This window comes from Puma concolor, chromosome B3 (genome assembly GCF_028749965.1).
Source record: "Puma concolor isolate L17-30 chromosome B3, mPumCon1.1.hap2, whole genome shotgun sequence".
NCBI lineage: Eukaryota > Metazoa > Chordata > Mammalia > Carnivora > Felidae > Puma > Puma concolor.
The window spans coordinates 60,310,290-60,324,897 of NC_141672.1; the positions used below are offsets into that span (position 1 = coordinate 60,310,290).

Below are 14,608 nucleotides of genomic sequence, written 5' to 3' on the forward strand. Positions count from 1 at the left end.
GTTCTAAAGAGTCTCAAATTCTAAATGTCCAAAACTTAATTCACCCTTCCCCTTCCCAAAAATGGCTCTTCTCTTTTGATTAATAAAACAATGATCCACAAAGTCAGAAAGTTGAGATGAACCCCTTGTTGTTCCTTTACCTTAGTCCCAAATCTCCATAATTTCTCATCAAAACATGTTAACTTTCTAACTGGTCATCCATAATCTGGAATCACCCACTGCCTCCACCCTCCACTCTCCATATTTTTGAAGTCAAACCCTTCAAAGGCCTCCATTTCTGCAGGTTGAAATCCAAACTCCAGAATAGAGCATACAAGTCTTTTTGGGATTTGTGTTCTTGTCTACCTTTAAAAGTTATACCTGCATAAGCATAATACCCTCTAGGTCCATTCATGTTGTCAGAAATGGCAAGATTTCATCCTTTTTATGGCTACATAATATTCCTCAGTGTAGTGTGTGTGTGTGTGTGTGTGTGTGTACACCACATCTTCTTTATCTTCTTTATCCATTCATCTATAGATGGACACTTGGGTTATTTCCATAATTTCACTATTGTAAATAATTCTGCAATAAACACGGGAGTACATATATATTTTCAAATTAGTGTTTTTGTATTCTTTGGGTAAATATCCAGTAGTGGAATTATTGGATCATATGGTACTTCTATTTTTCATTTTTTGAGGAACCCGCATACTGTTTTCCACAGTGACTGTATCAATTTACATTCATACCAACAATGCATGAGGGTTTTTTCATTCTTTTTTCAAATAAGTTAAACAGAGAAAGACAAATAACATATGATTTCACTTGTGTGTGGTATCTAAAAAGCAAAACAAATGAATAAACAAACAAAAAGCAGAATGAGACCTATAAGTATAGAGAATATATTGATGGTTGCCAAAGGGAACAGGGTCAGGGAATAGGAAAAATGGGTAAAAGAAAGTGATATATACTCCAGTCATAGAATGAATAAGTCACAAGAATAAAAAGCACAGTATAGAAAATATAGTCAGTGGTATTTTAATCATGTTGTATGGCATCAGATGGTAGCCCACACTTGTGGTGAGCATAATATGTATAGAGTTGTTGAAACACTATGTTGTATACTAACGTAACATTATGTGTCAATTATACTCAAATAAAGTTAAAATTAGAATAAATTAAGTTATTAAATTAAATTAAATTAAATTAAAAGTTATATCTGCAACACATCCTGGTCTCCTGGTTGCTTCGGAACTTTATGCATTTTCTTATATGCTACCTCTCTAGCCTGTAAGAGAAGACTGGAACACTAATTCATTCTTCAAGAATCCACTCAAGAATCCACCCTCTCTGAGAAGCCTTTTCTAGTCTCTCCAGGAAAAGTTAAGTGCCTCCTCTCTTGTGCCTTCTCAGCATCTTGTTTATTCCTCTACTGTAGCATTAATCACTTTGTTGTAACTGTTCTTATGGTGGAGGGCAGGAATAATGGCTTCTTCTGTTCATCTTTATATTCCCAATGCTCAGAACTATGCCTCTCACATAGTAAGAGTTTAATAAATACTTTGAGAATAGAATGATGCAAGGGTCATATAATTCTCTACCTTTCAAAAAATATGCCTATGTATTTATGCATAGTTTTACATCAGAAATCCCCATTTTAATCCTAAATGGAAATAAAACCTAGTGCTCCTGACTTAACTGATTTTCCTCCCCCTCACTTATGGTTGTTTCAGGCATATTTTGGAGGAATGAGAAATTCTAGAAAGTCCAGTGTCCTCTTCATTCAGCTAATCACATATCATATGCTCAAGGACACTATCGAAGTTGAATCTTATAGATACCAGGGAAAAACCAAAGTTGAGAGCATTTTCCTTCCCTGCTTGTTGAACAGATAATATCACAATGTTAGTATATTAGATTCTGCTGTTGCCGGAGATATCTGCTTCTGTCAGAATTTCCCTGACAGAAGGCCAACCTCATGGAAATTTCCCTGACTGTGGCATTTGCTCTTCAATGCTATGTAGCCTACACAGGGTTGATCTCCAGGAAAATCACTGACTCCTCAAATATTTCAAGTTTCTTATACCCTCTCTATCTAATCAATCAAGAAGCTCTTTGGGTCTCCCAAAGACATAATACCCTAAAATATCTAGTCTATCACCCAGCACATAGCCTGACTTGGAGCTCAAACTAGTGAAATGTGAGATCATGACCTGCACCAAAATCAAGAGTCAGATGCTTAACTGACTGAACTACCCAGGCACCCTAAATATTGTAACATTTACATGAGTTAAGTTGATAGACATGTCTCCAAAACGTCATAAACTTAGAATTTTATTGATGATCCAAATGTTTAGCTTTTATTTATGATTATTAACAAAATGTGATATTTGTTAGCATAAATATACTTTAGGTATGGTTTTATATAAATGTTTCATGTTTAATGTGTTTTTGCTTGGTTTCTATATACACTCTATATTCTATGAGAACTTGTCATACATTTGGAGCATAGTACTTAAGAAATAATTTATATTTGACCATGAGGTTGCACCTATTCAGTGAAAATGCAAAAAGAAAAAAAGACCAAAAGCCAGAATATTAAAAACCCAGAAAAGGATCTGTAGTGCCAAAACCAGAATTCATTATAATTGAACAGAGAGAAACTTAATGCCCATTACAGACAGGAAGCAGGGAGCTGGCTAATGAATGTGGTTGTGCTTACAACAGACTTCACACTCTCTAATGAACAATTATCTCTTATAGTTCATGCTAGACAAGAACTCCCTTTCCCTTTCAGTGTAACTCCTCCACAGAAGAGTACATTTGTTTTTCTGCCCTTAACCTTTTAAGCCAAATGGATATTGAAGTATTTTAATGCTCGCTCTAAAATCAAGTATGTTATGTTACAACAAAACATCTGGGCCTTTGTTGCTGTCCTCAAAGACTGTTCCAATTCTTTTCTCATTTCTTTATGTCTATTACTTGCTAATGAATGAGTGAATGAATTTCCTTCTTTAAAATGGCATTCTGAGATTATACATAGTGACCCAGTTGAACAGGTATGATAACAACTACAAATGTCAAAACTTTATTGAGAAAAAAGGGGAGAGATGGTATAGGAGGTATGGTTTTAGCTACTTTAAAAATGAGAAAATAATATTTAAAGGAAATATGTGAAATTTAAAGTTATTAAATATGAAGAGAAATTAAATATTTTGCATGTTTTTTCTGTATATTTGAAATAACCCATGATGAGTTTGACCAAAAAATTATCTACCTTCAGCTAGACAAGACAAATAGCAATAGTAATAAGATTTAGAATTCCTCACTCTCTAAATAGCCACTGTTCTTGCTTTGCCAATCCCTCTCCCTAATTAAACTTTTTATTTCCTAGTCCTGCTCCCAGACTACCCAGTATTACTGCACAATGCCACGCAACTAGTGGTTGCCTTACAAATTCACTCCAACCAATCTAAGATACTGTTACTTAACAATTTGTTTATCCCTCTACTTTAATCTACTATTACCGTATTACCCACCTGGACTATCACAAGACCTTTCTATTTTGCTCAGACCTCAACACACACTTATTCTAATTGAACAGAATCTCCACGATGTTTTTCACAGTGGTTGCATCAGTTTCCATTCCCACCAGCAGTGCACAATGGTTCCTTTTTCTCCACATCTTCACCAACACCTATTGTTTCTTATGTTGTTGATTTAAGCTATTCTGACAGGTGAGAGGCTATATCTCGTTGGAGTTTTGATTTGCATTTCCTGATGGTAAATGATGATGAGCATTTTTTCATGTGTCTATTGGCCATCTGGATATCTGCTTTGGAGAAATGTCTGTTCATGTCTTCTGATCATTTTTTAAATTGGATTATTTGTTTTGGGGGTATTGAGTATTTCACATTCTTTACATAATTTGGATACTAATCCTTTATCAGATATGGCATTTGAAAATATCTTCACCCATTCCATACAATGTCTTTTAGTTTTGTTGATTGTTTCTTTCCCTGTGCAGAAACTCTTTATTTTGATGTAGTCCCAAAAGCTCCAACAGGGTTTTTGTTTTGTTTTGTTTTGTTTTGTTTTGTTTGCTTTTATTTCCCTTGCCTCAAGAGACATAGCTAGAAAAAAGTTGCTATGGCTGATGTCAGAGAGGTTACTGACTCTGTTCTCTTCTAGAATTTTTATGGTTTCAGGTCTCACATGTAGGTCCTCAATCCATTTTGAATTTATTTTTGTGTATGATATAAGAAAGTGGTCCAGTTTCACTCTTTCCTATGTTGATGTCCATTTTTTCCAACACCATTTTTGAAGATACTGTTCTCTTCCCACTAGATATTCTTTCCTACTTTATCAAAGATTAATTGACCATATATTTGCAGGTCCATTACTGGGTTTTCTATTATGTTCCATTTATCTATGTGTCTGTTTTTGTTCCAGTACCATACTGTCTTGATGACTACACCTTTGTAATATAACTTAAAATCTGGAATTGTGATGCCTCCAGCTTTGCTTTGCTTTCTCAAGATTGCTTTGGCATGGGGCGCCTGGGTGGCGCAGTCGGTTAAGCGTCCGACTTTAGCCAGGTCATGATCTCGCGGTCCGTGAGTTCGAGCCCCGCGTCGGGCTCTGGGCGGATGGCTCAGAGCCTGGAGCCTGTTTCCGATTCTGTGTCTCCCTCTCTCTCTGCCCCTCCCCCGTTCATGCTCCGTCTCTCTCTGTCCCAAAAATAAATAAAAACGTTGAAAAAAAAATTTAAAAAAAAAGATTGCTTTGGCTATCAGGGTCTTTTGTGGTTCCATACAAAGTTTAGGATAGTTTGTTCTAGCTCTGTGAAAAATGCTGGTGGAATTTTGATAGAGTTTGCATCAAATGTCTAGATTGCTTTGGGTAGTATAGACATTTTAACAATATTTGTTCTTCCAGTACATGAGCCTGGAATGTTTTCCCACTTCTTTGCATCATCTTCAATTTCTTTCATAAGTGTTCTATAGTTTTCAGAGTACAGATATTTTACCTCTTTGGTTAGGTTTATCCCTAGGTATCTTATGGCTTCTGGTGCAATTGTAAATGGGATTGATTCCTTGATTTCGCTGTCTGTTGCTTCATTATTGGTGTATATAAATGCAACAAATTTCTGTACATTGATTTTATATCCTGCAATTTTTGTAAATTAAAGGATAAGAAGTAGCAATATTTTGGTTTAGTCTTTCAGGTTTTCTACATAGAATATCATGTCCTCTGAAAATAGTGAAAGTTTGACTTTTTACTTACAGACTTATTTGCCTTTTATTTATTTCTGTTGTCTGCTGAAGCTATGACTTCCAGTACTATGTTAAATAACAATTTTGAGAGTGGACATCTCTATCTTGTTCCTTACCATAGAGGAAAAGCTCTGTCTTTCTCCATTGAGGATGATATTAGCTGTGGGTCTTTCATATACAGCCTTTATAATGTTGAGGTATATTCCCTCTATCCTTACTTTCTTGAGAGTTTTTATCAAGAATACTTCCTGTATTGAAACCACCAAAACCCTAGAGGAGAAAACAGGCAACAACCTCTTTGACCTCAGCCACAGCAACTTCTTACTTGACACATCTCCAGAGGCAAGAGAAATAAAAGCAAAAATGAACCATTGGGACCTCATCAAAGTAAAAAGCAAAGGAAACAATCAACAAAACCAAAAGGCAACTGACAGAATGGGAGAAGATATTTGCAAATGACATATCAGATAAAGGGTTAGTATCCAAAATCTATAAAGAATTTACCAAACTCCAAATCTGAAAAACAAATAATCCAGTGAAGAAATGGGCAGAAGCCATACATAAACACTTTTCCAAAGAAGACATCCAGATGGCCAGACACATGATAATATGCTCAACATCACTCATCATCAGGCAAATACAAATCAAAACCACACTGAGGTGCCACCTCACACAGGTCAGAGTGTCTAAAATGAACAACTCAGGAAACAACAGATGTTGGCAAGGATGTGGAAAAATGGGAACCCTCTTGCACCGTTGGTGGGAATGCAAACTGGTGCAGCCACTCTGGAAAATAGTGTGGAGGTTCCTCAAAAAATTAAAAATAGAATTACCCTATGACCCAGCAATAGCACTACTAGGATTTTATCCAAAGGATACAGGAGTGCTGATTCACAGGGGCACATGTACCCCAATGTTTACAGCAGTGCTTTCAAAAATAGCCAAATTATGGAAAGAGACCAAATGTCCACCAAATGATGAATGGATACAGAAGATGTGGTTTATATATACAATGGAATACCACTTGGCAATGAGAAAGAATGAAATCCTGCCATTTGCAACAACGTGGATAGAACTGGAGGGTATTATGGTAAGTGAAATGTCAGACAGAGAAAGACAGATATCATATGTTTTCACTCATATGTGGAACTTGAGAAACTTAACAGAAGATCATGAGGGAAGGGAAGGGAAGGGGAAAAATAGTTTCAAACAGAGAGGGAGGCAAACCATAAGAGACTCTTAAATACAGAGAACAAACTGAGGGTTTATGGGGTGGGTAGAGTGGGGGAGAGGAGGAAATGGGTGATGGGCATTGGGGAGGGCACTTGTTGGGATGAGCACTGGGTATTGTATGTAAGCAATAAATCACAGGAATCTATCCCCGAAGCCAAGAGCACACTGTAATACACTGTATGTTAGCTCACTTGACAATAAATCATATTTTTTAAAAAAAGAATATGTCTTGTATTTTCTGAAATGCTTTTTCTGCACCTATTGAGAAGATCATATGGTTCTTATCCTTTCTTTTATTAATGTGGTATATCACATTGATTGATTTGCAAATCAATATTGCAAATATTTCAATATTGAACCCTCGTGCAGTGATGATTCAAACCCCACTTGACAGTGGTGAATAATTCTTTCAATGTACTATTTAATTCAATTTGCTAGTATCTTGTTGAGAATTTTTACATCCATGTTAATCAGGGATTTTGGCCTGTAATTCTTTTTAGTGCAGTCTTTAGTGTTAGAATCAAGGTAATGCTGGCCTCATGGAATGAGTGAGTCTGGAAGTTTACTTTCCTTCCATTTCTATTTTTTTGCAACAATTTGAGAAAAATAGGTATTAACTCTTCTTTAAATGTATAATAGAATTCCCCTGTGAAGCCATCTGGCCCTGAACTTTAGTTTGTTGAAAGATTTTTGATTACTAATTCCATTTCTTTGCTGATTATGGGTCTGTTCAAATTTTCTATTTCTTCCTGTTTCAGTTTTGGTAGTTTGTATGCTTCTAAGCATTTATACATTTCTTCCAGATTGCCTCATTTGTTGGTATATAGTTTTTCAAAATATTCTCATGTAATTATTTATATTTTTGTGGTATTGGTTGTGATCTCTCCTCTTTTATTCATGATTTTATTTATTGGGGTCCTTGTTTCTTTTTGAAAAGCCTAGCTAGTTTATCAATTTTATTAATTCTCTCAAAGAACCAGCTCTTAGTCTCTACTGTTTTTTTTTTAATTCATACTTTTTTTAAGTTTATTTATTTACATAGAGAGAGGCAGAGACAGCACAAGTGAGGGAAGGGTAGAGAGAAAGTCCCAAGCAGTCTCTGCCCTGCCAGCATAGAGCCCAATGCAGGCTTGAACCCACAAAGCCATGAGATCATGACCTGAGCTGAAACCAAGAGTTAGGCACTTAACTAACTGAGCCACCCAGGTGTCCCTTTTCTTGTTTGTTTCCATATCATTTATTTCTGCTCTAATCTCATTATTTCCCCTCTTCTGCTGGATTTAGGTTTTATTTGCTCTTCTTTTTCTAGCTCATTTAGGTGTAAGGTTAGGTTGTGTTTTTGAGAATTTTCTTGCTTCTTGATGTAGGCCTGTGTTGCAATACACTTCCCTCTTAGGACCACCTTTGCTGCACCCAAGAGGTTTTAGACTGTCATGTTTTCATTTTCATTTGCTTCCATATATTTTTTTATTTCTCCTTTAACTTCCTGCTTAACCCATTCATTCTTTAGTAGGATGTTCTTTAACCTCCATGTATTTAGGGTCTTTCAATTTTTTTCTTGTGGGTGACTTCAAATTTCACAGTGCTGTGGTCTGAAAATAAGCATGGTATGACCTCAATCTTTTCACACTTGAGGCCTGATTTGTGAACCAGTATGTGATCTATTCTGGAAAAAGTCCTATGTGCACTCGAAAAGAATGTGTATTCTGCTCTTTTAGGATGAAATGTTCTGAATATATCTATTAAGTCCATCTGGTCCAGTGTGTCATTCAAAGCCATTGTTTCCTTGTTGATTTTTCAGCTTAGATGACCTGTCCATTGTTGTAAGTGGAATATTAAAGTCCCCTACTATTAGTATTATGTTATCAATGAGCTTCTTTATGTTTGTTAGTAAAAATATGTAGGTGTCTTTTGGTCTAAAATGAGGGTCTTATAGCAGCATATGAATGGGTCTTGCTTTTTTATCCATTCTGTCACTCTGTGTCTTTTGATTGGAACATTAATCCATTTACATTCAAAGTAATTAGTGATAGATATGTATTTATTACCAAATTATTACTTAGCTTGTGGCTAAGTAATCTTTCTGAAGATTTTCTCTGAGCCTTTGTCTTTCTCTCATGTTTTGCTGATTTTATTTAGTGATATATTGTATTTCTTTCTCTTTATTCCTTGCATGTTTATTAGTGGTCTTTGATATATGGTTACCATTAGGTTTGTACATAACCTCTTCTGCATACAGCAGTATATATTAAGTTAATAGTCATTTAAGTTTGAACTCTCTACTCCCCACATTTTAGGTATATGTTATTATATTTTATATTCTTTTTTGTGAGTTCCTTAACTGATTTTTTACAAAAATATTCATCTTCACTGCTTTTGCATTTCTTACCTTTATATTGTCACTTTTGATCTCTCCTTTCCACTCAAAGAGTCCCCTTTAATATTTCTGGCAGGGCTGGTTTACTAGTCACGAACTTCTTTAGTTTTTGTCTTGTAAATGCTTTATCTCTCCTTCTATTCTGAATGATAGCCTTGCTGGATAAAGTATTCTTGGCTGCAGATTTTTCCCATTCAGCACTTTGAATATATCATGTCATTCCATTCTCGCTTGCAAAGTTTCTGTTGAAAATTTCCTTTATGGATTTTCCCTTGTAAGTTACTGACTTCTTTCATCTTACAGCTTTAATATTTTTTCTTTATCTTTCTATTAATTACAATATGTCTTGGTGTAGGTATGCTTTTGTTGATTTTGATGGGAGTTCTCTGTCCCTCATGGATCTGGATATCTGTGTCCTTCCTCAGATTAGCGAAGTTTTCAGCTATTATTTCTTCAAATAAATTTTCTGCCCCCCTTTCTCTCTCTTCTTCTGGGATTCTTATAATACAAATGTTACTATGTTTGATGGAGTCATTGAGTTCCCTAAGTCTATTCTCATTTTGTGTAATTCTTTTTTCTCTCTTTTGGCCAGCTTGATTAGTAAGCATTATTCTTTCTTCTAGGTTACTAATTCATTCTTATGCTTCTTGCATCCTGCTCTTCGTTCTGTCAAGTGTGTTTCTCATTTCATTCATTGAGTCCTTTGTCTTTGCTATGTTACTCCTTATCTCTGTGTAAGTGTCACTTATGTCTTCTACTCTTTTCTCAAGTCAGTGAGTATCCTTATGATAATTGCTTTAAGTTCTCTCTCAGCCATGTTACTTATATCTGTTTCTCTTAGATCTCTGGCTGTGGTGTTATCCTGTCCTTTCATTTGTGATAAATTTCTCTGTCTCCTCATTTTGTCTGCCTCTTTGTCTGTTTCTCTGTGTTAAGAAAGTTAGCTATAACACTGTCTTTGGGCTGAGCCATTGTGGACATTTTGAGGGAAGCTGACCTACATGCCCCCACACCATCTCCTGGAAGCCTGAGCCAGCTGTATAGCTTTCTCCCTTTGTCTCATAACCATGTCCACCAATATAAATGCTAATTCGCCAGCTGCCTGCCTTAACAGGTTCAAGAACAAGGAGAAAGACAGTACAGAAATGAGGTGGCACTGAATAGAAGTTAATGAGGAGCTGAGGAAAGCTAAGGATGACCAGATGCTGAAAAGGAGAAATGTAAGCTCATTTCCTGATGGTGCTACTTCTCTACTGCAAGAGAACTGTAACAACCAAGGCACTGTAAGTTGGTCTGTTGATGACATTGTCCAAGGCATAAATAGCAATTCATTTGGAAAGCTAGCTCCAGGCTACTAAAGCTGATAGGAAACTGCTTTCCAGGGAAACACAGCCTCCCATAGACAACATAATCTGGGCTGGTTTTGATTCCAAAATTTGTATACTTCTTGGGTAGAACTGATTGTAGTCCTATTCAGTTTTAATTTGCTTGGGCCCTCACTAACATTGTTTCCAGAACATCAGAACAGACCAAAATTGTGGTAGATGGAGGTGATACCCCAGCATTCATTTCTCTGTTGGCATCTTCCCATGCCCACATCAGTGAACAAGCTGTAGGGGTGCTAGGAAGCAATGCAGATGATGGTTCAGTTCCTCAAGACTTGTTTACCAAATATGGTACAGTTGACCTGCTGTTGGCTCTCCTTACAATTTCTGATATGTAATCTTTAGAATGCGGTTATTTACATAACCTTCCTCGGACACTTTCAAACCTTTGTCACAACAAGAATCCTGAATGTCTGTTAGATGCTACTGAGCAGATTCTTCCTACCTTAGTTCATCTCCTGAATCATGATGATCCAGAAGTATTATTACATACTTGCTGGGCCATCTCCTATCTTACTGATGGTCCAAATGAATGGACTAAAATGGTCATGAAAATAGGAGTTGTGCTCCAACTTGTAAAGCTTCTAGGAACTAGTGAATTGCTCATTGTGACTCCCGTGCTAAAAGCCACAGTAAATATCGTCACTGGGGCAGATGAACAGACTCAGGTTGTAACAGATGTAGGAGTACATGTTGTCCTTCCAAGCCTGCTAATGAACCTCAAAACTAATATTCAGAAGTAAGCTATGTGGACAGTGTCAAACATCATAGCTGGTCACCAAGACCAGATACAGCAAGTTGTGAATCATGGATTAGTACCATCCCTCACTGATTTTCTCTCTGAGACACACTTTAAGACACAAAAGGATGCTGTATGGGTTGTGACCAACTATACAAGTGGAAGAACAGTTGAACAGACTGTATACATCATTCATTGTGGCATAATAGAACAATTGATGAATCTCTTAACTGCAAAAGATACAAAAATTACTCTGGTTATTATGGATGCATTTCAAACATCTTTTGGCCTGCTGAGAAGCTAAGTAAAACTGAGAAACTGAGTATAATGATTAAAGAATGTGGAGATTTGGACAAAATTGAAACTCTACAAAGCCATTAAAATGAGTCTGTATTCAAAGCTTCATTAAACTTGATTGAGAGGTATTTCTTTGTAGAGGAAGAGGAAGATCATACGCTGTTCCAGAAACTAACTCTGAAGGCTATACAATCCAAGTTCAGGATGACACTCATGGTTCGTGTGATCAAGCCCCAAGTTGGGCTCTGAGAAGAGGGCACCGAGTCTGCTTGGGATTCTTTCCCACTTTCTCACTGCCCCTCCCCCACTCACACACTCTCTTTCTCAAAATAAAGTTTTTTAAAAAAATTTTAAGTTGTTTGTTGTGTAATATGTTTGGTATATCTTACTGTTTCTCTACTAAGAACTCTTTTAAATATGTTTTGTTATTGTAGCACTTTTTACAATGAAACTATACTTGAACAGTTCCAAATTGTACATACTCTATGAAGCTTCTCCTCTAAATGGGTTTCTTACTTCTTTGTGGAATCCATATCTTGCAGTGTCCTGTAACTAAAGATTAAATTCCACCCTTTTCTAAGAAAGAAAGGAAGAAAGAAAGAAAGAAAGAAAGAAAGAAAGAAAGAAAGAAAGAAAAAAAAAAAAAGAAAGAAAGAAAGAAAAGGAAAGAAAGAAAGGTAGAGAGAGAGAGAAAGAAAAAGGCAACTATGTCTTCTGCTCTTGAAAGCAGTGACTTTATGAAGAAGAGGTCCTGAAGTGCCTTGCAGGGCAACGTTCCCTGTTCACCAGAACCTGGCACTTCAGGAGAGTATCCTATGTGTGTTGCTTACGCCCTGATACTGTTTCTGAGTCACTTTTCCTTTCAGCGCAATTGTCTGCACTGACTCCCTGCCTTTTGTGAGTTCTCCTTGCTCTTTGTGGTGTTAGTGGGACCCAGCAGGCCAGCTCTGAGCAGGCATGCCTGCCAGGGAATTTAAGAACAGGGTGGTGGTGTTAGAAAATTTTTCATTGAGCCACTAGTTCCTATTCTGGATTCCCTGAAGTGCTAGGGCAGCTGGGGCCTACATGTCAGGTGGCCAGGGGCATGAGGCTAGGCGTGGTGCTTATTGGTAGCTGAGCATAGCTGGGCCTCTCCTACATGGGAGGGCTAAGTTCAGGGTCCTCCTATTCCATTATCTTCCCAAGCTCTATTATAGTATGATATTTTGATATCTTGTTCATAGAATTAATAAGATTAAGGCTATGGAATAGTTCAGTACCTCCTATGACCTTACAATTTGTCAAGCATCTGGGCATGGCACACAGACCCTATGGTGATTGCACCCTCCAAACATTGTCCACTGCCTAGTGTTTACACCTTTGTGTAATCCCCTCCTCTTCAGTGTAGAAGATACCTTCGACTTGCTTTAACAAATAGAACACAGCGAAAGTGTGTTCTTTCCCATTTTATATTACATCATATAATATAAGTGTGTCACTCCCATTTTATATTACATCATATAATATTGCCTCTTAGCAGACTGAAGTGAGAGATTCTCCTTGCTGTCTTGATAAAGCAAGCAGGCATACCAAGGAAGCCATGTGTCAAGGAACTATGGAAGGCCTCCAGACAACAGCCAGTAAGAAGCCTGGGCCCTCAGTAATACATCCTTAAGGAAATGAATACCGCCAACTTGAATGAGTATGGAAGCAAATTCTTTCCCACTTGAATCTCCATGTAAGAATGCAGCCTCATTCTGAAGTCTGAGCTATTAACCATCACCACAATGAAGAGAATACAGATCAGGACAGAGAGTGCTGCATGGCAAAAGTAAGCAAGGGCCACAAGGACAGAGATGGATAGGATAATGCAGACACAGACACAGGGCAACATCAACCAGCCCTTTCAGAGGCAAGAAGAAAGCAGGTACCAACATTTTGCAGAACAAAATGAATTAAACATTTTGCACAGTTTCATTGGGAAAAAATTCATTCTAAAAAATATCTCTAAGCAAAAAAGTTATATCATCAGGCAGAAGAGAGTAGGCAAAAATACCATGTAACACACAGAAGAGGATCAGAGTAGGGTCAGCTAAACTTGGCCAACAGAAGAAAATTCAAACCAGACCAGAATAAAAACTGTTTCTTTTACAAAGAGTTTTCACCGAAAAACTGGAAATTTCTATCAAAAGCCATTGTCCCACTTTGTACTTTGTGGCATTGAACTACATGAACTGTTATCCTTACAGACTGGGGAATCAGGCATTGTCCACAAATTCTTTTGTTGCTTATGAAAGTTCTGAATTAGAGATCTCATCATATTGTTATAGATAGGCAATTGGATTGATAAAAGCTTCAAGATCTTTTCAGTCAACATTCTGGTGATGAGAGTGGGTGAAACCTTTTACTCAAGTCTATTTTAACAAGGTGTATTTCTGCTCAAGTGGGTACAGTTTATAAGACATTATATGATCCAAGAAGGTGATCCAGAGTCAGCTATTAGTAATTCACTGGTAAACATAGTAAGTCTGGTATCAGAGGATCCAGGGTTATAGCCTAGAGCAAAACTGAAGATCAATAACCAGAGAAAATGGATGACTATGGGGAGTAAGTAGGTGAGAAGCAGACTCAAGTATGAACTAGGAATGGAGTCAACCTGCTTGCCTTTGCCCCAGAGCTACCTGATCAGAGAACATCCAGCCAAGTTAGACATCCACACACAGCACCCTTGTCTCCTGTCCTTCCCTCAACAAATCAGAATTTCCAGGGATACCTTCCTTAGCTACCTCACCAATGCTGCTGGATATTTATCCCTAAAAATGTAGTACATGATATCCTTGGCAGGCCTACCCTGAAAACAAAGTAAGAGCTTCAAGCCTTCTCAGTGCATCCAGTTTACAACCACATTTTTCTTTGACAAAAGACAAACATTGCTGAGGCATTTAAGTACTTTCAATGACATTGGATCCATCATCAAAAGGATGCTTTCCAGACTGTCAAGCACTTATTGATTTCTGGGCCTATGCAGTATATGATAAAAGACTCCTCTTTCCACAGACAGTTTGCCTCATTGTGTTGGAACAGTTCTTAGCTGTTTAATGCTAGATGAGTAGTTGCATGTAACTGGTCAGGATTTCTGATTTGCCCTCTGGATGTGAAATGTTTGGTCAGGAGAAAATACATCTCAGAAATGTGGTTCAGAAGTTGTATAATGCCTCTAGGGTATCCTAACTACAATCATGCCAGCTAAACTATATCATATTCCAACAGAATCTATATGAGCCTCATGTTTGTCCTCTCCCTACTCCTGTCCAGCATCAATTCCTGCTCATTTTGGCCC

At 37.2% G+C, this 14,608-nt stretch overlaps 1 pseudogene; it reads left to right on the plus strand.

The window, feature by feature from the left end:
- The first annotated feature begins 9,822 nt into the window (after positions 1-9,822).
- Positions 9,823-14,381, plus strand: LOC112855743 (importin subunit alpha-1 pseudogene; annotated as a pseudogene).
- Positions 14,382-14,608: the final 227 nt, after the last annotated feature.